General features: G+C 46.4%; 1 long non-coding RNA gene across 1 annotated transcript; it reads right to left on the reverse strand.

Annotated features, from left to right (window-relative positions):
• Positions 1-18,143: 18,143 nt before the first annotated feature.
• On the reverse strand, positions 18,144-20,942 carry LOC129211139 (uncharacterized). The gene is made up of 3 exons (XR_008578760.1): positions 20,892-20,942; positions 20,509-20,647; positions 18,144-18,282 (listed from the first exon to the last, which is right to left on the reverse strand). It is a non-coding gene; the product is annotated as an uncharacterized LOC129211139 (long non-coding RNA).
• Between the last annotated feature and the right edge of the window lie 832 nt (positions 20,943-21,774).

Raw genomic sequence — 21,774 nt, forward strand, 5'->3', positions numbered from 1 at the left:
TTTTCCTTGAGGGTCTCATATATCGTCCTCTTCTGAAACACGGCTGAGGCAGGTAACTGTTTGTTAGGCTGTGTGCTGTGCGCCTACTGGAAGATTGTACAAATACAGCATCTTCTTGTCCTTGAAGAGCCTATAAATAAATGGGCTCTTACCTTGACTGCAGGCTGCAGCATTAGTCAACACTCAAGCAGTTCATTTGTAAATTTGTACACAATAGAATCCAAGACACTTGAAAAAGCAGCAGAATGTACCTTTTTTGTGCGCGAGTGGATTTAGCGCTTGAGCAAACTGCTGGACTAATAGGCCAAGAGACCAAAGGTTCGTATTTATCTGCAGCAGCACGGCTCAGACAGCTGCGGTGTTCGTGCTCTCTGCTTTGCCAGTGGGTAATGCCTCCACAGCCTTCCAGGGATGCTGAGGGGACCCAGGCATCCCTCTCCCCCCAGAAGGTGGTTATATCCATCCCTGGGACATGGCTTTTTTATTTGGCTTCGCAACCTGAGAAATGACAGGACCAGATCTCCTCGCACTGCCTATCCCCTTCCTACCTACCTCCTTTGCTCTGGCTTCTGAACGGAAAAAACTGACAGTCTGCCTTGTCCAGTTCTGGGCACTCAGCACTCCTGAAAAGCAGGTCCAAAGCAGTGCACAGGAGCTGGATGTCAAAACCGAATATTTCTCTGCTGGTCACTTGTTTTTTTAATACATAATGATTATATATTTTTTTTCTAGCTCTTATTAGCCTTATAGCTAGATGATTTAATTTATTCCTCATTGACTGTTGTCATTCACCACTTCAGTAATTTATATTCGTTACAGTCTTGCCACTTTGAATTATTTAATTTTGCAAAGTGTTTTGGAGAGATGTTTGTCCAGTGCAACGTACTGTGTCACCCTGCCGCGTCTTGTACCCCTGTGATTTCTGGCAGTCCCGCTGTACAGGAAAGCAAGAGACAAAACAAAGGGAGGCTTCAGCTTTGTCATCTACATGAAACGAGCCCAGACTGATCGGTCTTGTTTCGTGAGCTATTGTCTTTCGCCTCAGTTGCATTGTGTGGGATCCTGTGTTATTACTGAGGACCAAGGACAGGCTCTGCACAAACGCCTCTGAAGGAAGAATTAAAAACCATCACACGCTTAGCGAGGCTAAATGAGTATTCAAATTGGCTAATAAAAAAGTAATGAGGAATGCCTGCAGCCCTGAGCCACCTAAAGAAAATCAACAAATGCCAGCTACAATGCAAACACTTTCTGTGGTCGGCAGTGGGGATTTCAAAACAAGGCAGGGAGGGCTTGTGGGGACGAGAGGAAAACGACACAGGAATTGCAGCTGTGGGAGGAAGCACAAGAGAAAATCATGGGGGAATTTTTTCACTGAAGGCAAAGACAGAGCCACTCCAGGCAGTTCCCAGCTGAAACAGGGCATAGAGCCAAACTCCTTCCCCATCCTCCCCGAGGCGGTTCCAGAAGGAAAACCTCACCTGGGTATTGTATGGTCTCCTTGAGAGCTGAGCAATGGACTGCCAGGCTTCCTCCTCCGGCCACAAACCCCTTTGAGTTCAAGCAGGGTCTCCCGAGGACATCTTCAGGTTTGGGTTCAGGTTCTTCCAAGCCATCCCCAGGCTGCTGGGGGGATGCTCCGCTGCCATGCATGGTTTCATGAGGCGTAAGACCATGCCCCCACTGCATCATAGTGGTCATGTAGCACGGTCCAGCTTGGGATGCTTATCCCAAGGCTCACCTCCTCTAGAGACCAGGGTATTCAGCCCACACAAGCCACCCCACCTTTCTTTGGATGAGCAGAATTCACCTCTGGTGTGCTTCCTACCTCCTTCCATCAATGGTGGGAGCTTAAATTCCATGTCCAATGCTGGGATAGATAAAGTTGGTGAGATGCGTGCTACTCAAGGGGAAACACCGCGGTGCACAGTATTGGAATAGGCTGCCAAGCCACCACCTCCCTCAGTCATCCCAGTGGGATGAACGAGAGGAGGAGGTGACAGTGGATAGGTGTCTCTCAGGAGTGTGTGAAGAGAAGTATATTAGACATTGTGAAATGCTCGGGTACCCTGGAGACCATATAAGTGTCTATGACAAGACAGCGAGAATAATTAGCTCAACAGCTGTGGGCACTGATCAGGAGCATTTTTAACAGTATTCTGTCATGTTTGGGTCTATTACCACAGTCCAATGAGGTGTGATGCCATTTTTCCTCGTGATGGCTTTCCTTCCAGGAAGCATTGAGGTGCACTCACATCTCAGTAGGTATCTTGGGGGTCCTTGGCATATTCTGTCCCTCATTTAAAACTCAAAGCACCTTTTAAAAAATGACAAGCCAAAGAACTTGAGTCTAACAGACCTGTGGGAATAAAGACTGACTCTGCAGGGGCCACAGTGTTAGAGTGTAAATGAGCTCAGAAGCAGGCCAAGCAAGCTTTAAAAATGCATACTTAAATAGGTAACAGGATTTCCTGGCCTTGCAGGCTCAAAATCTTTCCCTCAGCAGGCTCTCTTATGTTACTTATCTCTTCTGCTCAAGAACAGTGGCATAGCAGAACAGCCGAACTTCAAAATGTGAAGGATCAAGGGTGGAAAGGTTGAACAAAGTGTCATCCTCAGAGCACCCCGAGTTCAAACCAGGGTGACAGTCTGACGGTTGGCACTTGTGCCTTCCCAACACACTCATCTAACCCCTCCGGAATGATACCTTCCCCTTTGCGAGAAGCTCAAGGGCCAGCAAAGGAGAGACAAGTAACATTGACTTTTGTACCACAGCTAGGAATGACAGAAAAGGAGTGTGAAATAAGAAAATCCTGGAAGACAGCCAGGGAATGTGTTTTCCAGAAACATATAATCTGTAATTGGGCTAATTCTGATGTATTTGTGTCTCCAATTCTTTGTTTCCCTGTTGTCTGTATAACTCTTGATTGGAACATTTGTGAGTTCCTAAATCCAATCCTCTCTGATGATGTACATGAATGTGCATCTGATGGATGTTTTCCAGCACCTTTTTGTTGCCTCAATTAAGAGATAATGAACAAGAATTGTTCCTATTTGTAAAACATCTCCTGCTATTTCCTGCTTCCCAATTGGTTGGACAATGTATCTTAATTAAACACAAAGCCTTGTAACATCTTTCAGGGGAGAGAGACCAAGACTGGAAAGAGAGGAAGAAAAGGAGGAAGGGAGAGGTGAGGGGCTTTTGTACTTTCAGTGACTTGCTTGTGGAGGCATATTTGATTTGTTGCAGTAATGGTCACACCTTGCAGTTTTCTCCAAGTCTAATACTGGGGGAATGGATAAGGACATCAGAGCAATCTCCACTCAGATCCATAACTCTATAGAATACCAAAATCAATGCCTCAGGATATAAGAAATGAGATGTAGAGCCTTTCAGTTTTAGTCACCAGACAGAATCCAGTTCATCTCCCAGGGTGCAAAGAGAAATAACCATCACCTGGATACCTGCTAGGTCCTGTGTAACATAAGCTTATAGGTAGCGCAGAAGAAAAGTAAAATAAAGTAAAATAAAATAAAATATAAAATATAAAATATAAAATATAAAATATACCAAAACAAAACCAGAAGACACTGCACTGTATCTATCTCAGCAGAGATATGCAAGAAAGATGAGGTCACAAATTTTTACTAAATTCATCACTTCGGGTTGATATATACCAGGGCAGAGGGTGAAGCTCTCTTTGCACTGTCTCTGCTGCTGTGTGAAGGGAAAGCGGGCATGTCATGCCATCTTTCACCAGCACACAGTTCATTTGATTACATGATTTTTAAATCAAATCCATCTGGATCTAAGCACAAGCATAAAACATGCAATTTCATGTTTTATCCCAATTGAAGGTATTGTCATCTATTCTGCCCACAGAAAAGCAGCTTTAGCCTGATCTTTAGCCTCTGCGATCTCCTCTGTCCCCTGATCAAACATGTCTGTTTTGTCCGCTTTGGTTAAAACCCACGGCTTGGAGCCCTAAGTCTGTTAGATCACCTGCTCCTCCTGCCTCGCCTGCTATTTCCAGCGAACGGCGGGGTGTGACATTTGTGGGGAGGATCGGATTATGTGCCGCGATGCCATCACTGACTAATCGGATTCCATCCGCCCTTCGTACTTGCTGCCTCCACTAAAATTTCCCATCCGCAGAGGACGAGGGGCGGCCACAGGAAATCCTCACCCCGCGCAGGGAGCCCGGCCCCTGGTTTAAGTGGAGCCATATGTTTAATGCTTGACACACAACGCTGGCAAAGGAGGGAGGCGATAAAAGTCTTTGGAGCCTGTGTTACACATGCAAATATCGCCTGTGAAAGGCAAGTCTGTCTCCTTTGACACCGCTTGTAATCCTGATGTCATCCTCTTCACTCCCTCTCGCACACACAATGTTTATTTTGTCATGGTGCATCTGAACACAAGACTAAAACCGAGTGGGGCGGCAGAATTTGGCATGTGTTACGAAGCCAAGTCTTCATCCCCACAGAATATGTACGTTTAAATATAGAAATGGGGAGGCATGACAGAAAGATGAGGGAATTAATTACATCTGGTCTTTGTCACCCTAATATAATTCTGTAGTGGCATCTGTGAGCCTAGAGCAGCTCCAGCTGGAACAACTGGCCAACCCTTCCTGTCTGCTGGGATATCCCAAGCATACCCATGCCCTGAGCCCTGCTGTTTCTTTATATTTGCTCCAGGGAAGCTGGGAGCAAATATTGGATCTGTGCAGCAAAAATATTCCATTTGCCTTAGTGTACCTAATCCATCTGTAGCTGAGAACGAGGAGACACCGATAGATGTTAAGCTCCGTGACTCTGTGCGGATAAAAGAAGGCACGTTAACCCATCTGGATCCTGGCATCGTCTTGGTTCACAAAATAAAGAGCAGCAGCATAAGCATCTCCCATTGCTCTGCCTCAAAGCCCGGATCTGCGAGCACCTTGCCAGATAAGAAAGAAGAGCTGAATTTCCACGGTCCCCTCAAACCCAAGCTTCTCTGAAGCTGCCAGTGAAAGGACAGGCTACTTTGTTCTCTCTGTTGATACCATGTAAAATGTGCTTAGGTACTCTAGAGATGGAGGCTCCTGTAACAAGGAGATAAGCTCAAGGTAGTGGTGGCTCTGGTGATAGGGACAGGGATGTTTGAGAGCTGGACACAATGCTCAGGCTCTCAGGAAGACATCAAATGGGCTGATAAGGATATTCCCCATCCAGGCGGAGCGGAGACCCGGTGGTCAGACCTTTATCTTTCCCCCCACATGGGATCCCTGCTCTCCTTTGTGATAAAAAGCCTTATGCTTAGACCAAGGAAAATAAAAAGAGCCAAACATCCCTGAGGCGCTCCTTCCTCAGGAGAGGACAATGCCAGCTTGGCGCTCTTTCCCCTCATCCTCTCCTTTCCTTCTCAACGCCCTGTCTTTTCCTGGCTCCTCCTCTCCTGTCCCTGTTCCTCCTGTCTGTGCCTTGCCTCAAGAGTCAGCAAAGCCGGGGACATCCTACGCAGGAGCATTGCTGCTCTGTGCACAGGAGATGCCATAGGGTTTTTTCTTTTTTCCACTGCAACTTAAAAAAAATTCTGCTAGCCACTCAATAATTAATGCTTATGAGCACTGATTCAGCATGTCAGGAAGAGAATTTTGCGCTCTTATTGTAGTCTTTTGTAATTGAATCTTATGCTGTTATATTAGTGTGGCCCCAGGTGAGTATGCAATAGCTGAGGGGGGAAAAAAAGGTAAGATAAAGGAATTACAATAGAGCCAAGCTAATGTGAGAACAAGGCAATGTCTTCTGTGCCTCAAGGTGTTAAGTTAATCTCTGATAAGTTATTAACTTATTAATGGGCTGAGAAGGGATGAACTACTTTTCATCCAAAGTCCCAAGTGCTCCTCGTTTTCTTCCACATACTTCTCCTTGTCAACTAATTCTCCTTTGGTGCTGCTTTCCCATTGCTCTGCCGCCCTTCCTCCGCATATCCTGTTTCAGCCATAATGAACTCTGCTCAGAGGAGCTCCTCCGCGGAGCGATCACATCGTACTCAAAGCCTGGGATGTGGGGACTGCAGGAAAGATTCAGGGGCAGAAATCAAGAGGATGAAAATTTAGGAAAATTTTACATAAGTTTCTAATTAATCTCTCCTCCTGTTGACTAGTCACTGATGTGGAAAAGCAAAGAGAGAGGTCAGTGGTCTTCAGATTAAACAAAAGGACTTAGAGTTACACAGCTCCATCCCTGCTCTCAAGCCAGCACTGGGTTCACAGGGAGTATTTCTACTCTCAGGGCCCAATGTTTGATGCATTATCTGAGACCATGGCGTTTACCAGCCCTTCTTCTGAGGTTGTTGTCTTCTTCTTCATAGTTCTCACTGATTCCAGTTTCTCCAAAACCAGAACAGGAGTTTAAAACTTATGAAATGGGGTGAAATTCTGAAAAGCTCAGGGAAAAGCTTCTGTTGAGGAAAGAGGGACAGGTGCCAGCTCACTCTTGGGTGATGTAATTTCTTCTTATAGTTGGATTTGCTTTGCCACTGAACCATTACACTCATTCTCTCTTTTGAAGCCACCGTGCTGAGCTGGAAGGGGGCTTTTCCTCACCGTCCCCGTTGCGGAGCCTCAGAGCATCGATGGGAACCCCAGCTCGTTAATGTACTTTCCTCCAGGTCTCTTGGGCCAAGGAGGGGCACCATTGCATGGTGCAGTGAGGATGTATTAAGCTGTTATCACAAGGTTTAGAGCTCCCTTTTGAGTGTGGTTCAACAAGGGACGGGTCCAGGGTCTCTGCCCTCTGCCATTCTCTTCATCTGGCCGGAAAGGGAAATGGTTTAAGAGTGTTAGGGGATGAGTGACTGTCCCCTTGTCCCAGAGGAGCAGGCTACATCAACACAACAGGCTTCTGACATCCTGAGCAGACCGGAGACCTCCCTGCAACACCCCACCAGAGCGTGACACTGTTTCTCCAGAGTTAAAAATGAGCTGTGCTTTCAATCTTCCTTTCCAAGCTCAGACACTGGTGCTGAGGTTGCAGGAAGCAGATGAAAAGCATACTGCTCATTATAATCTGCAAAAGATGATGAACCTGATAATTCTTCCACACAAAAAATCAGTGACCTTTCAGCCTGGGAGAGGCATGGGCCACTGCATGCCTTAGTGCAAAGCAGGACGGGAATGGAAAATAACCAGCAGCCAACTTTGGAAAAACACCCAAGGGGTCTTCTTTGAATCAGCTGAAGCTTCAGCCCAAATCTTTCCGTTTGCTCAGAGACAGGTTGGCATCTCTGTCTGTGCTGCTGCTGTACGGGGTAGAGAGCTCACCGGAGCATGAAAAAGGTTGTGATAAAGATACACTGACTGCCATCCTCCTTCCACTTGAAACAGGCTCAGCTTCATATCCAGATGACATCTCAAACACCAGCAACAGAGAGGGGGGAGGGAGGGAGTTGCTCTTTCTTTGCCCTTTCTGTTTATGATATTATGATTATTATTTGCAATTATTTATTGCTAGGGCAGCTTCTCAAATATATAAATAGAGGCAAAAGAAGTCCCCTTCACCTCCCTGCTTCACTGCATGCAACTCTTTCATGCTGCACCCAAGCTGGTTGAATTGTTTGGTAGATAAAAGCCTTTGTTGAAGATTCCCTTGCATTCCCACTTTGTGAGCTATTCCCATGCCAGTTCTGCTTTCCAGCAATATCAGCTGTGCATATACATTTTCAGACTCATCTGGATGAATCCTCTTCTGCCAGCTGGCTGTTTGAAACCATTCCCTGAGACCACGTGCCATTTGCTCTGCAGAGGCTGGCTGGCACCGACACTCCCTGGGATGTTGCTGTCCTGCCAGGATGTGATGCACTTGTCACCGTGATGGGGAAGGGGTAAAACACTTTCCATCTCGAGGGCTTGCCCACAGAGGGCTAGTTCATATGCAGGCTCTTCTAGCCTTTGCCCAGGGGCAGCAGCTTCAAGATGGTGTTCTGTTAGCTGAAGTTCATAATTCATGCTAGTCTCATGGGAGGGTACCATAGGAACTGTTACCAAAATACAGTGTCATGAAAGCAGTTACACTCAGGAAAGCAAGGCTGGGTCTTGCAGGCATCCAGCCAACAAGAAGTAATGACCTACAGAAAACCATGTTAAAATCTGCACTCTGCCCCAAATGCCTCGTGAAACATTTGCTGTGTTGCTTCACTGGGTCTCATTTCTCCCTCTGCAAATGTGGGGGGAATCACAGCACCGGCCCACCTCGCAAAGTCACTGTCAGGATGAATACTCCAGTGACCAAGGTCCTCACATCCTCCAGTATCAAAGGCCACTGAATGCTTTAGAGAAACAGTTTTGCTCCAACAAGGCAGTATAAGCATATCCAGGGATGGAAAAAAGGGTTTTCCTGCCCCAAAAAGTAACTTTGGAGACGAATAAAGGAGACATTGCACATCCTACAAACCCCAATCCAAATTGCCATTCCCATTTGTGTTTATGAAGTGTTGATATCTGTAAGCATTTTCAGAAAGACCTAATGCTTAGCCAAATACACAGGAATAAAAAAGAAATTGTGAAAACCTCATGGTTATGACCACAGCATAAATACAGGGAAGCAATCCCAGACCACAGCCAATACCTCATTGTCAGATGGAGATAATCATCCAAGCAGACTCCCAGGTGGTGAACTCTGGTGACGAATGGGAGGCAGACCTCCTCACAGACATGGGAACTCAGGCATCCTGTGTGTTTTCTGCATGAAACCATAAATCATCCACAGCATTGTAATGGCTGAAAACCGGATAAAGGCTCTCTGTGAAGCTGAGCAGGAATCTGAGGCCTACTTTAAATGCATGAGTTGGCATCAAGTAGTGCTCAGTTAGTTGACCCACATGATCACACTGACCTGTGTGAAGAGTCTTACTGTGTGAAGAATACAAAGCACAGCACTGGTTTACCATCTTCCTCAGCTCAAAGGGTGTTCACGCTCCCCTAGCCCAAGAAGTAGTAAAAAGTAGCCTGGTCTACACCAAAAACTAGTCCAGCCCAACCTTGTATCTACAAGCAAACCTAGTCACACAGCTTTTGGGTTGGAGCTTGTTCATGTCTGGCTGGTTTCTCTCAACAGACCAACTCCTGAAGGTGCTAAGCTGGCATGATGAATGGAGCCCAGCACACAGGAGTAGTTCAAATACATGTTTGATTTCCCTTGCCTATCAATTTCTGTTGCTAAGCAGGGGAAATGTCACTTACGCCCTCCATGCCTACCTGCCTTTGATCATATACAAAACAGAGAGGGTACCTAATATGTAACTTTATGCTCTCCCCCGAAGACAGAAGGGGAAGTCACTGCACTTGTATTGCTTCCCATGTCCCTTAACCTGCACTTACACAGCCCTTCATGTCCCCAGAATTATTGCCCTCTGATGCAGCATTATCCCATGTTGACTTGTTGTCATATTCATGGCAGCATTACATTCCCTGGGGAAACAGGGCTCCTGGCAGTACCGCTTTGAGAGACCCTTTATTATATTGATGCCAACAGAGATTGCCTCTTTGATAAATGAGCATGTACCTATGAATAAATACAGGAGTACATTTTAAATGTATTGTATATCTGCAGTGACAGAGTAGAGGTTTGTGCAGGCGTGTGCTTTTAATATGCATGGAGGACACAAGGCAGCAGTAACTGGCAACCATAGGTTGCTGTGTATATATTCCAATGACAAACGGAGGAGCCCAGACAGCCATCTAGACAAGATGTTTCCATTGCATCCCTTTTTTTGCAGCAGCTGAGAGATACCCACTCTGCACTCTGACTGGGTAGGATACTGTTTGGATGCAACATGACCTCTCTGTGAACGTGAATTTGCAAACTCAGCTATACTGGCCTGTCTTCTGGTCCCTCCTGAGGCAAGAAAGCTGAGGGAGATGGAGCTTTCCATGTATTCCCAGACTGACACGAAGAAGAAATTGCGCATGAAAATTACTGTCCTCTTGGGAGGTCTTCCTGGAGGTACTGTGTAAGTGTGGGATTGTCATTGGGATGCTTTAGTGCACACCAATGGTTGGGAAGAAGCAGGTCCAAAATGGTTCAAGGAGCATCACCAGACTCCAAAGCCCATTTTGGTTGCCCAAGCCTCCAGATGAACGGGACCACTTCTTCTAGAACCCCAGGTCCAAGATCCCACACCAAGCCACATCCAAGGCAGAAATCTCTGTGTGCTACCCTGGGTGGAGAGCAGCACAGGAGACCACCATGCAGAAACAATCCCCAGCCAGAAGTCAAAGCAAGGACAGAGAATATCATTTCACTGAAGAGCTCAAAGGAGAAAACTTTCCCCTAAGCTGTTAACTGAGAGGTGCCAGGGAGCCGACCCAAACCAGATTTCATCCTCTAACCCAACTCTGCAAGAGGGGAATTGGGGGGGAAGGGAGAGAGCACCTTAGCCATTCTCATACCTCCCAAAAATGAGCTCACGGTCCCTGGAGGAGGGAGTAGCAGCCTGCCCTGGCACCTCCCTGCCTGACACCTTGCCTCTGCCCAGGGAGCAAAGGAAACTCATTTCCCAGCTCCTTCTGACCCTGCCTGAATGGCTCCTTGTTATATTCTCTGAAAAGTTTAGAAGTTGTCTTTGAATACCATAACAGCAAGGTGATCGTTACCAAGGGAACAAGCTTGGAGAAGGTCAGGCTTTTCTGGGTATTTTTTCATGCTTTATCTTGGCTGAAAGTTTTTCCAGACAAATCAGACGGGTGTCTTGCTATCCTGCAGAAGTAAAGTCATCATCTGCTTGGAAAGAGGACTGATAAGAGGGGAAAGGGATAGCTGAGATTTCCCACACCTGCACACCACATTCTGGGGGAGTTACCCTCAAAATTGCCTGTGATGGGAAAACCCTGTAGTACCATCGGCAGTTGTGATTTCAAACCAGGGACGTAACTAGGAGACCCCTGTGGTGATGAGTTTAAAACTGAGTTTGCTTGGAGGCCACAGTAGAGTTACAGAGTAAAAATATCCCCGGAGCATAAAATAGCAAACTGAACCAGCAACTTGCCTGAAGTAAATCAGCACAGCCCTTGGAGCTCTTGCATTTCCATGGAGCTATGTCGCTTTCACCAAGAGAAAATTCAGCTCTCCAGGAAAGACGGTAAAGCTGAGGTCTAAACACAAGGTGTCACACACCAGGACATCGTACAGCCACAAAGTGACAGGAATTTGGAGCAATTTCTGATGTTACAGGAGGCCCCAGACATGGAGTTAAAATTGAGGTAGCTAAAGAAGGGCAGAGTCTGACGCTGCCCTTCATGTGCTAATTGCTCAACAAGGTTGTGTCCTGTCCGCAGAGGACCTGACCTCTGCTCTTTTAGGAGGGTGGTTATCCAATGACCAAGTTCATTTTTCATGCTGCACATGGCAACTATTGTGCTACTGCTACTAGTACTGTCTTTGATTTGCAGTGCTGCTGTTACCCCAACAGGCTGCCTGAGTTAAGTGAGATTCAAGAACCAAGAAATGGCCATTTTAAGTTCCTGGTGTATGTTGAATGCCAGCTGCTGCCAGTCTTTCTCCTCTAAGAGCTCTGCCAAGCATCCTTAGCCTCTGCACTTCAGTTTGGATCTCTTTCAAAGTCCTTCACTAGGAAAAACACTTTTGCTAATGAAAACCTATAGCTTTGCTGGCCCCAGTTGTGAGTGCTGCTAATGGGGGGGGTCTCATGACACCCTGTTTCTGTACAGCAGAACCACTTGACATTAGTCAACTTTAGTTGCCCTTCCAGTCCCTGATAGGGTCAGGCAAACAAGCTCTCTCTACTGTAAGCAAAGAGCTGGCTCTACTAAACATCTAAATGTCAAGGCAGGTCAGCCAAGGTGTAATCAGCTCTCATGGCATAGCCATGAGCTGCAATGCTTTGTACTGGTGGCCAAGCAGACTACTGCTGAGAATTAAACTCTTCCCCAGTTCTAAAAGCAAATCAAAACTCTTACCTCCAGCCTGGCCTTCACAAAAGAAAGCCCAGCTAATCGGGCTGATCAGTCAATGACATATGGTTTTGAAAGAACAGGTTTTGATTTGCAGACAAATATGTGTTCCCAGTGCTGAGGTGCTTGTGGTTTCTGCTGAAATGGATGTTTTAGTGCTGAATTGCTGGGACTAGGGGCTTTTGTCTACTCTTTCTCAAACAAAAAGTCAGTGCAAGTAGCCTTCATGATCTGTTCATGAACAGCCTTCACACTCGACGTGTGTGTGTGTGTGTGTGTGTGTGGCAGGGCGGGGGGGGACTGAGCAGTGGGAGTCTGCCAGTGCAGGTGGCCCTGAGCATAGCCCTCACCAGCACACATTCATCAGGCATTGGACAGGCACACTTCCAGCTGATTTATTGATATTTAATATTTAAATACCAGCTGATCATTTAGCCCTGGTGAGTAGATGTTCAATAACAGCAGAGAGGAGCCATCTCCTGCCAGCCCACCCAGACTCCTCCATCATTTATTGCCAAGTGCAGAGTCCTCTCCTTTTTCCCTGGCTCGCTGGGTGTCCATGCCACATGCAGCTCAGCTCCTCCAGCCCTTGCCTCCCTTCCCACCCATCCACCCTGCTTTGCCGTGTCAGAGGCCTCTTAGGATTCACAGCGTCAGGACCCAGCAAGGAGACTCATTCCAGATATCTCCTAAACAGGACTGACAAAACTCTGTTCCCCTCCTATCACCCTGTGGGGTGAGCAACCTCTCCACTATTGGTGTCCATATCTGTTTCTCAGTGTCATCTTTTGCTGGGCAGCTCTTTAGCCTTGTCCATCTGTCTTAAGATTGCCCTTTCTTAGCAAGCAAGGACCCTGCCCAGCATCTAACAAACTGCATCCCTCCCTTCGGTGCCCTTGCAATAATAATTCACTGTCCTGACACATGCAGCTGGAGCACAGGGGACCTTGTCGGCTTAAAAATCACTGCCACACTTCTGGGACTCTGAATCCAGCAGTACCTGAGATGACTGAAACAGGAAGAGTTTTTGAAAACCAATTTGCTCTCCGCTCTTTCTACCTCTTTGTTTGCATTTTTCATTTCTCTCAGCCTGGGGGATGAGGCTCGGTGTTAGGCTCATGTTTATCAGTGCTTGGCTCTCCAATTGTCACTTTACAGCCCTGTCTGCTGGCCCTGCAGGTGGCACTTGCTTTCCCCTAAAGAAATAGCACACCCCCCACAATTTTTCTTCCAACTCCTGTCCAAAAAATAAATAGTACAGGAATGTTTCTGATGGTGTCAGGCTTTGTAATAGTTCATTCATTTCAACCCTAAATTTGGGATTGAATTTGAGCTGGCAGTAGCTCTTTAATATACAGGACCTGTCTTATTACATCTCCATCTAATGCATATTTGGGAGCTTTCCCTGAAAGCTCTTGTATAAAGGAGTATTACGACATCAGGAAGTCTAAAAGTACCTGAACTGCAGATGTGATAAATTCAGCAGGATGATACGTGCCTGGAATTTGTACTTGCCTTTTTCCATTGGCAAATGGCCGCCTGGGCTCCATCCCCCGGGATAGCTGTAGAGAACAGCCAGTTTGATGAGCCTAACCAGCCATTGGATGTCACTTTGGCTCCACACTAATTCAAGGGAAACAGCATTTATCTGGCAGCCAGGCAGCCAGCTCTTCAGCAGCTGAGAGTTTAATTATCAAAGGTTCAGGCGAATCTTGCTCTTGCTATCTCCAACCAGCTGCTGCAGAAAAAAAGACCTTCTGGCCCCATCCAGAAGTTTGTGAAGCTCTTGCAAGTTCCCTTTTTCTGTTAAAATGAGTCCCAGCCCATTTGCCCTTTCCTGTGAAAGCTCTGGGCTTGATGCCACTAGAAAAAGGAGATAGCGAACATAATACAGTCAGGAAGGGCTCTGGGTGGATGGAGCTGAGCAAGCAGCAGCCGGGAATGGGAGCACTGGGCAGACTCCAGCTGGTGCCTTGATTTAGCCGTGGGGGTTTGCACTGATAGATGGACACGGGCATGGCTTCTTCAAACTGCAGAACGCCGTTCTTTCACAGCCTCATTCTGCAGTGATGGAGCGGAACCACTGTCTGGCTTGCGTTCAGTCCAGGCTAGCTGTGTTTCTGCTGGTGGACCTCAGTGCAAGTGGTCTCAAAGCAAAAAGCAAGGGCTATGCCTTCCTGCTCTCTGCCCCAATTCCACTCTTCAGCAATCCCAGTGGGAAGTGTGGGGATCAAATGGGTCAGAGCAAGCAAGCTAAAGACAAGAGAAGTCTCTGCAAAGGCAGCCATTTGTGCAGTATTTCTGCACGAGTAAATGCCAGAAAGTGCACCAGGAAAATAATGGGGGAAAAAGGTGACCCCAGATGAAGCCACCTTTCCCTCCAAGAATACAAAAGGCCAGTGTGTGAGGAAGCTGGAGGAGGTGTTGGGGTCATGGGGGATATCCTGCTCCACTCTTCACTCACCTTGTCCCGATGTCTCAGACACTTGTCGTGGTTCCCCCACATCTGGATTTGAGTACTCCTGGATTCCTCTCCCAGCCTTGCTATCAACCACAATAAGTCCAAAACCAAAAGCTGTTGGTACTCTCCCAGGTTCTGCTCAATATCCAGATCTAGCATGTGAGACATTCAAGACCTGAATGAGGTGCCATTTCTAACAGAACCTTTGCACTTTTGTGGCAGGGATGTCCCTGCCCTTTCAGTCCTGCAGCAGATGGTAAATAATGGGGCCACTTAAGTGCCTATCAGGAGAGTTTGTAACTAACGTGCTAGTGATGCACCTGCTTTTCGTTATTCTCAGGCTCTCTGCAGACACAATCAGACACAATTGGCCATTCTCAAGGCACATTTATCTTTTGAATATGAAGGCAAGAGACTCAATTATCTTTTTCAAAAGTAAGCTAAGATTCTGGCGAACAAATTAGTTATCCTCCCCATTCTTCTTCAAAATGCCATCAGGAACCATCATAAGCAAATACTATCAATCACTATCTGTTTTGCCCAGTCTGCCTGAGCTATCAGTAAGGATCCATGTAAGGAAATATATTGTCTTCACTCCCCACCCAAGAAAAATCTCTCCAAAGCTTAGGCAGGATTTCCATAGTTGGGATTCCAGGGTAGATGCAATATAAACATGTGTGAACCTGAAGAAGATGGAAGGAGCAGGAAGGCGTAAATATCTATTACTGGTTGGAAACTTAGGGCCCTCCCCCCTTCCCCACCAACTCAAACAAACTTGGAAACCACCTGCCAACTGCTCAAGATGGAAGAGAAACACACTCTGTAGCAAGTTCCTGCTAAAAATTTGATCTTGGGCTCCCCCTTGTAGTCCAGAAGCACTGTCACTGAGGCAAAGTTGCCTTGGGTGTCTCATTTTTCCAACCTGCATGAACAAAAGCGTTTATTTAACACCATCTCTCCAGGGTTTTGTCAGCTCCCTAGTCTCCAGACCTGTCAGTTTACTTACAGCATCACCAACTGCAAACTGATTAGTCCAGTCCCCGTTCTCTTCTCCCCCATGGTTATCACTTTTATTAACAGCAAGGGAGTGATAATGGGGAAAGATGATCAAAGCTGCTGGTATTAACACAGGGGTTTAACGGTATTTATATTCCTGATCAGTGCACTCTCAGTGTGGAGAGGGAATCGCCACAAATCAGCCTTTTCCGACTAAGAGTTGCTGCAGTGCCACTGCCTAAATAGCTGCTGGCTAATGAGTCCTTTGCGGCTGGCTGAGAGAACAGCTCGCTCGCTTGGCTACTTCCCTTGCAACCTAATGCGCCCACGCTTGCATCCACAGTGGCATGCAGGCACCTAATCTTGGGTTTCAAACTGCTCTTGAGGTCTTGGGGGCAAGGTCCACTGTTGAGATCAAGCCAGCTAGTGCTGAACAAACAACTGACCTGATGTGGCCGATTTGCACTGGGATTGCATCACGTTACCACCGGGGTGCGGAAACACAACTTACATCCTGATCTGGGACTTTGTGGGAAGTTCAGTGAGCACCACACTGTGGGGGGGCAAGGGAAGACAAAAAAAGAAGAAAGTCTGTGACAGGTTTTACACGTAGGACAGGAGACTGAAGTCCTCTGCAGCCATCCAGGAAGAACAGACGTGGTGTTGTGTATTGATTCCAGTGAGATTCCAGCAGCCACTCAGTGGCAGCCGGGGATGCGGGGAGAGGAAGCAGGACCAGCTGGTCTTGGTCAGTCAATGTTGCTGGCCACCACCAGCAAACCAAGGTGAAGAGGCTTCACCTGGCAGAGGCTGGACACCAATGCAATGGGCAAAGAGCAAATGGAGAGTACCAGGATCAGGGGGGTGAGTGAGAGACACCTTTGGGGATGCAGAATTTCACTTCATAAGCAAGAACGAGGACACAAGCTGTCCACTTTTATTCTGCCTCCTCTGAGGAGTCTTTCAGGGGGTATGTGGCCCTCATACTCAGAAAGCCCACAGATAGGCCCACATTGCAGCACCTCTTCCCAAGCAGACAGCAATGCATGGATGCTCAAAGATGATCTGAGGAACCAAGGCAATTCCTTTCCAAACTGTCCAGTCTGTGTAAGCTGGTCACTCTTCAATATTGAGCCAAAGAAGTTCATACAAAGCCAGGGCATTCTTATAAGTAAATCTTTAGAAAAAAATAGATGCCTTGCCTACCAGCTTTGGGCAGCTTTTGGTGTCCACCCAGCAAGAAAAGAGCAACCTAGGTTTGATAATGCAAGTTTGAACACTGCCATCTGGGCCATAAGGTGCTTCCTCAGAAGAACTATCTGGAGACTGGATGGGAGCTCTTCTTCTTAATTATTACTATTAAGAAATAAGGATCATAAACAATACCATTTTTTTGCATATAATTTAGAGTCATTACTCCCTTCATGACCAGCTAGAGTTATCTTTGACTATCTGCACAACTATTTCTTCCCCGATCCTATCCTGTTGTTCATCACTCTCTGTCTCTCTTCTATGCAGTATAATAATGTCGTAAGGGTTTATTTATATCATCATAATTGGTTGCTGTGGAGACGATCATTATGTCACAAGTATAGGCCAGGGAGTTTTGGCTGAAGAATTAATTACAAAGGGGCCATGGAGGTGAGCCTTGCTGTTTTAGTGCACACTGTCATCCTCCCACTCACACCATGGGCCATCTGCATCCACACGCATGCCCAACTCCACCTGCAGATGTTGGTCCCATATGTGGCCATGTGCAAACACAAGCTGACTTGCTCTGGCAAAATCTCAGAGCAGAGTTTTTTATCCACATAACAGGGCAGTGACAGCTGAGGGGAGAGGAGACACGGTTGTGAACCACAGGAAAAGTTTGGAGCCAGTAGGGGTAAAGCAGAGGACAACAATGATGCTCCTCAGTATCTTCCACCCCACCCACCCCCGTTCTTTAGCCTCTCCCCACACACATGCACAGTAAAAATCCCTCTGAAGGGGGTTGTAAAGCACTGGGTGACCCATGGGGACTAATGAACACTTCACACAAACCCATTATTGTTACTCACTCATCAAAGCTGTTGTAGATCATCTCACTGTCTCAGGCTTGTAACATGGCTCAAACAAGATCTACTTTTCTGGAGAAAATCTTTTGTTCCATAGGTTACTTCCAAGGTCGTGACACCTAGTACAGTATAACAGCAGCCTGTCATATAGGATGATGTGGACTTCTTATACACTCCATCTTCAGGATGTGTTTGTCAGCGGGTCATGGTCTGCTTGTGTCTATTGTATAATCAGAAGGAGCAAGCAAGAGATGAAGGCAAGTATTTTCTCTGTGTGCCTGCATCTATCCAAGGTCAGCAAAATCACTAACAGACTTCCCTCCTAGCCAGATCTGATAGAAGGTGAATGTAGAAGAGCTGATTGGCATTAGTGGGCTCTGGATAAATGGAGCTGTTTGCCTTGGGATCGTGAGTTCAGAGGAAGGTCACTTCACTGTTGACCACCATTCGTTAGCCTCTGGCAGTGACTCAACAACTTCTGTGAAATAAGGAGCCAGTCTTGGCTTGGGTCCCAGTGGAATGAGCGTCAGAGTCACCGCAGTTGCTGTCCTTGCTGGACTTTTGGCTGGCTCCACAGGGAAATAATGAAGCAATTCAGAGTGCCCATCCTCACGGCTTAGCACCTTTCTGGGAGATCACCCTGGAGTAACGCAGGGGGAGTTTCTGATGTGTCTCAGTGTAGCTAGGCACAGAAATGACTGCTGAGCTCCAGTTCTGATTGATGGGTGAAGATCAGACGTCACCACCAAAGACTTAAAGCAACAAAAATCTCAAACTAAAATGGGGGAAGTGGGAGAAAGGACAAAATCTCCTGTGGAAGAAGTCAAGAGAAAGGCAACAGAAATGAGTGCAGAGCAGCTGACGTGAGGACAGGAGGTGGATGGTGAGGTTAGAGACTTGGATGAGGACCCCTCTCTGCCCTGTGACCTTTGCATAACTTTGGTCTTGAAGGGGGAAAGGAGAAAAGCCTTTTCCCACCCTCCGATACCCCTTCTTCCCATGCCCAAAGCAGGTGTGGGGTCTGCAGCAGTAGAGCTGTCCTATAGCCCACTCCTGTGTGCTCCCGCATTGCTGTGGCCACAGTGGGCCCCGGGGAGGGAGGGAAATGCTAGCCAAATGAACTGTCCAGGTGGCCTGTGGGTCTTAAATTGAATGTCCTGGTATATATTGAAATAAATGCAATAAACCAGGCCACTATCACTTGCGTGAAATTTGCTTATTGTTTTAAATCATCATTATCACCATCGTAATTAAAATCAAGCAACAGCTTAAAGAAACTAATGAATATTTTTATACATGAACTTATCACAGGAAGGGGGGGGGAACATAAAGTGAAAATGTGCCTGTATTGCTAATAAATATTATTGGAGGGACTCCCAGCTTTTCACATTACCACAGTGTGATATGACAGCCTATAATGGATTACTCAACTGCCCGAAGCCATTGTAGGAATAAATCCCTTTTAATATTCATGTGCGGTCTTTGAGAAAATAGATGTAAGCAGTTAATACTTTTCTATAGACAAAACAATGCAGTTTATCAAAACAAAATGTGTGCTTGAAAACAAAAATCGCAAAGCTCCTGGACTCATTCTTTTTTTGCAAATCAGAAAAAATAGGACCCCCAAAAAAGACAATTTTGGGCACGATGGTGCACAGAAAGGAACATGGGCAGGGATGAGATATTATCAAGAACTGGCAGAAAGGGGGGAAAGGCATAAAAAAAGAAAATGAGTAGTTAGTGAATCTGTGGTTGTAAACAGGGCATCAAAGCAGGGTGTTACAGGAGGAAGGTGTTGGTTGGCAGTGGGGCTGCTGGTTGCCCTGTAAAGCACTCACTGGGACAGGAGGGAGCATATGGGTGGCAGAGGAAGATCAGGCACTTCCCAGGAAGGAGGCGCAGTGCTCTGTGAGGTGCACGAATTGAGGTGATGCTAGGGCTTAGCTGTGTTTATAGGGGGGTAAAGGATATATGAAAAGAGGTGAACAGGAAAGCTTGCATGGGGCCAGCTGAGGGCTGCTCCTTCCCAGCCCTCTGCTCCATCTTCCTGCTTTTCCTTTTACAGCTGATCTATAAAACCTGCCAGGTTTTTATCTCTGGTTTGTTTGGGGTTTTCTTTCTCCCTTTACACAGTGGAACAAGGGAAGCAGCAGTGTAGAGGAGCCTTTGTGCCCTTTTGTGAGGTAGGGATTAAGGAAAATGGACGTTAACCCTTCCTGCCCCAGCTCTTTGTGGTCAGTCGATGCTTGGAGGGAAAACCAGAAAGCAAAACCGTCTCAGGGGCTGGAGGGAATGGCTGCAGCCTCTTGGAGGTGAGGGGGCAAATATGAGAGACTCGATCTTACAGAACCAGATGCAGCTGAGATGCGAACCCAACTTTTATTTGGCCGCCATGATCTGTGGCTATAAATGTCTGTAGATGCATCTGAAACTGTGAGGGAGAAAGAGGCAGAAACTCTTCAGTTCCCCTCCTGCTGTGAGATCTAGGCAGCAAAGACAAGCTTAAATTGAAGCATCAAGAATAAATAAGGCCCCCCTGGGACTCATGCTGCTTTGATATCTGTGACTGCCTGGTGGGCAAAAGAGTTGATTCACAGATACCTTCTGCTTGCCCATGTTCAGAGAAAGCCTGTGATGACACCCTTTGCCCCTGGCACAACCACAGCAAAGACAGCTTGGGGATCAATCTTGCATCAGGGTAGGTGTGGTCCAGGCTGAAGGAGATAACATGTTGAACCAAATTCAGCTCAAAATGTAGCCCACGAGACCAACACTGCTCTGAACACTGCAGGACTTGGCCAAGTCATGAGTCTATAAAGACCCACAGGGCACTTAAACTTGACCTTCTTGCCAAATGCCACTGACTTCCATGGAGCTACTTGGAGGAATTCAGGATGACTGTGTGTTGAACCAAACACAACACCCTGAGATGCTCCCATACTCTAGCAGGGCAGGGAAGGGGCACTATTTTTTAAGATATCCAATTCTATAATAGTAATTCCGATCATCGAGACAAGAAAAAAATCCATGAACTTACCATGTTAGCATGTCAGACCAATCCACTCAACTTGCTCAGATTTTATTCTCACGTCATATTCATGGAACAGTGGGGTTCCCCATCTGGGCAAAGCTTCAGCTGTGTAACCATTTACATTGCCAGCAGCGTTGGAAAGACTCTGTAATTAGAAATATTCCAGGAACACTTGTACAGACATTTTTCTACTTCTCTTTATTAATTTATTGTAACAGAAAGTTTGTTGCTGTAAACACCAGGAGTGTCCCTTTAAATGCCAGATAGTTTCATAGACTGTATTGGGTGATATAAAAGTGGGCCAGTTTTATAGGTCATGTTCTTCTTTGAAATGGAATAGGTCCAGGAGACAATTGGGAACCAGAATGGGAAAAATTCCTCCCACTCACCTCCTTCCAGCAGAGCAGAGGTGTGTCTTGCTTCGAAAGGGAAAGAAAAAGTTTCACCTTCTAATTGTTGTATTGAGTAGCTCATTGACTGCACTTTTTGTTCAATACCTTTTTTACCACTCAGATTTTCTAATCAAAGGCTTTTTCCTTCCTTGGTTTAGCTTTGCAGCCTCTAGCATTGATCCAAATTCAGAAACGAAAGAGGAAAACAGGCTCTGGGAAAAGAGAACACAATTAACACTCAAGCAGCTTCATTTTTGGGGGTGCCTTTAAACATCTCGCACCTCTTAGTCTATTCTCCCATTCTTTTATTTTTCCTTTTGTGTTCAGGAGGATTCTTTAAGGAAAGGCTTTAACAGCAGCTCAGGGAGAAGATTAAAGCACCCGTCACAGAGAAACAGGTTACTTTTTGTGTCCGAGTTCTTAATCCACTTTATTAAAATGTTCCAAATCTTCCTTCAAGAGGAGAGATCAGAAGGACATTTCCCTGTCACCCCTGGCATGCCTTCCTTCCGGATACTTATGCTTCATTAGAGGCTGAAAAAAAGCCAAAGTCAAGGCAAGGAAAAGAAGAGAGAACAAGACTGCAGTGACTGGTTAATACGGGATGTGGAGCCTTCCACTTCATGGTCACTGGAACTGCTCTGGCCCCAGGCTGGAAGCAATTGAAAGCTTTTCCCATCTGAAAGACACTTGTGTGAATCAAGTCAGAGATCTCCGACTATTTTTACCTTTGATGTTCCAAGAAGAGAAGAACATTTGCAGTGAGCAAAGCCAAGCATCCATCCAACCTGCTGTCCTGTTGCTGATAGCAGCACGGAAAGGGCACACAAAAGGGTGAGGATATTGAGTCTGCTTTGCTGTATGCTCTACCTGCTCCCAG

The sequence above is a fragment of the Grus americana genome, chromosome 11 (assembly GCF_028858705.1).
Source record: "Grus americana isolate bGruAme1 chromosome 11, bGruAme1.mat, whole genome shotgun sequence".
Lineage (NCBI taxonomy): Eukaryota > Metazoa > Chordata > Aves > Gruiformes > Gruidae > Grus > Grus americana.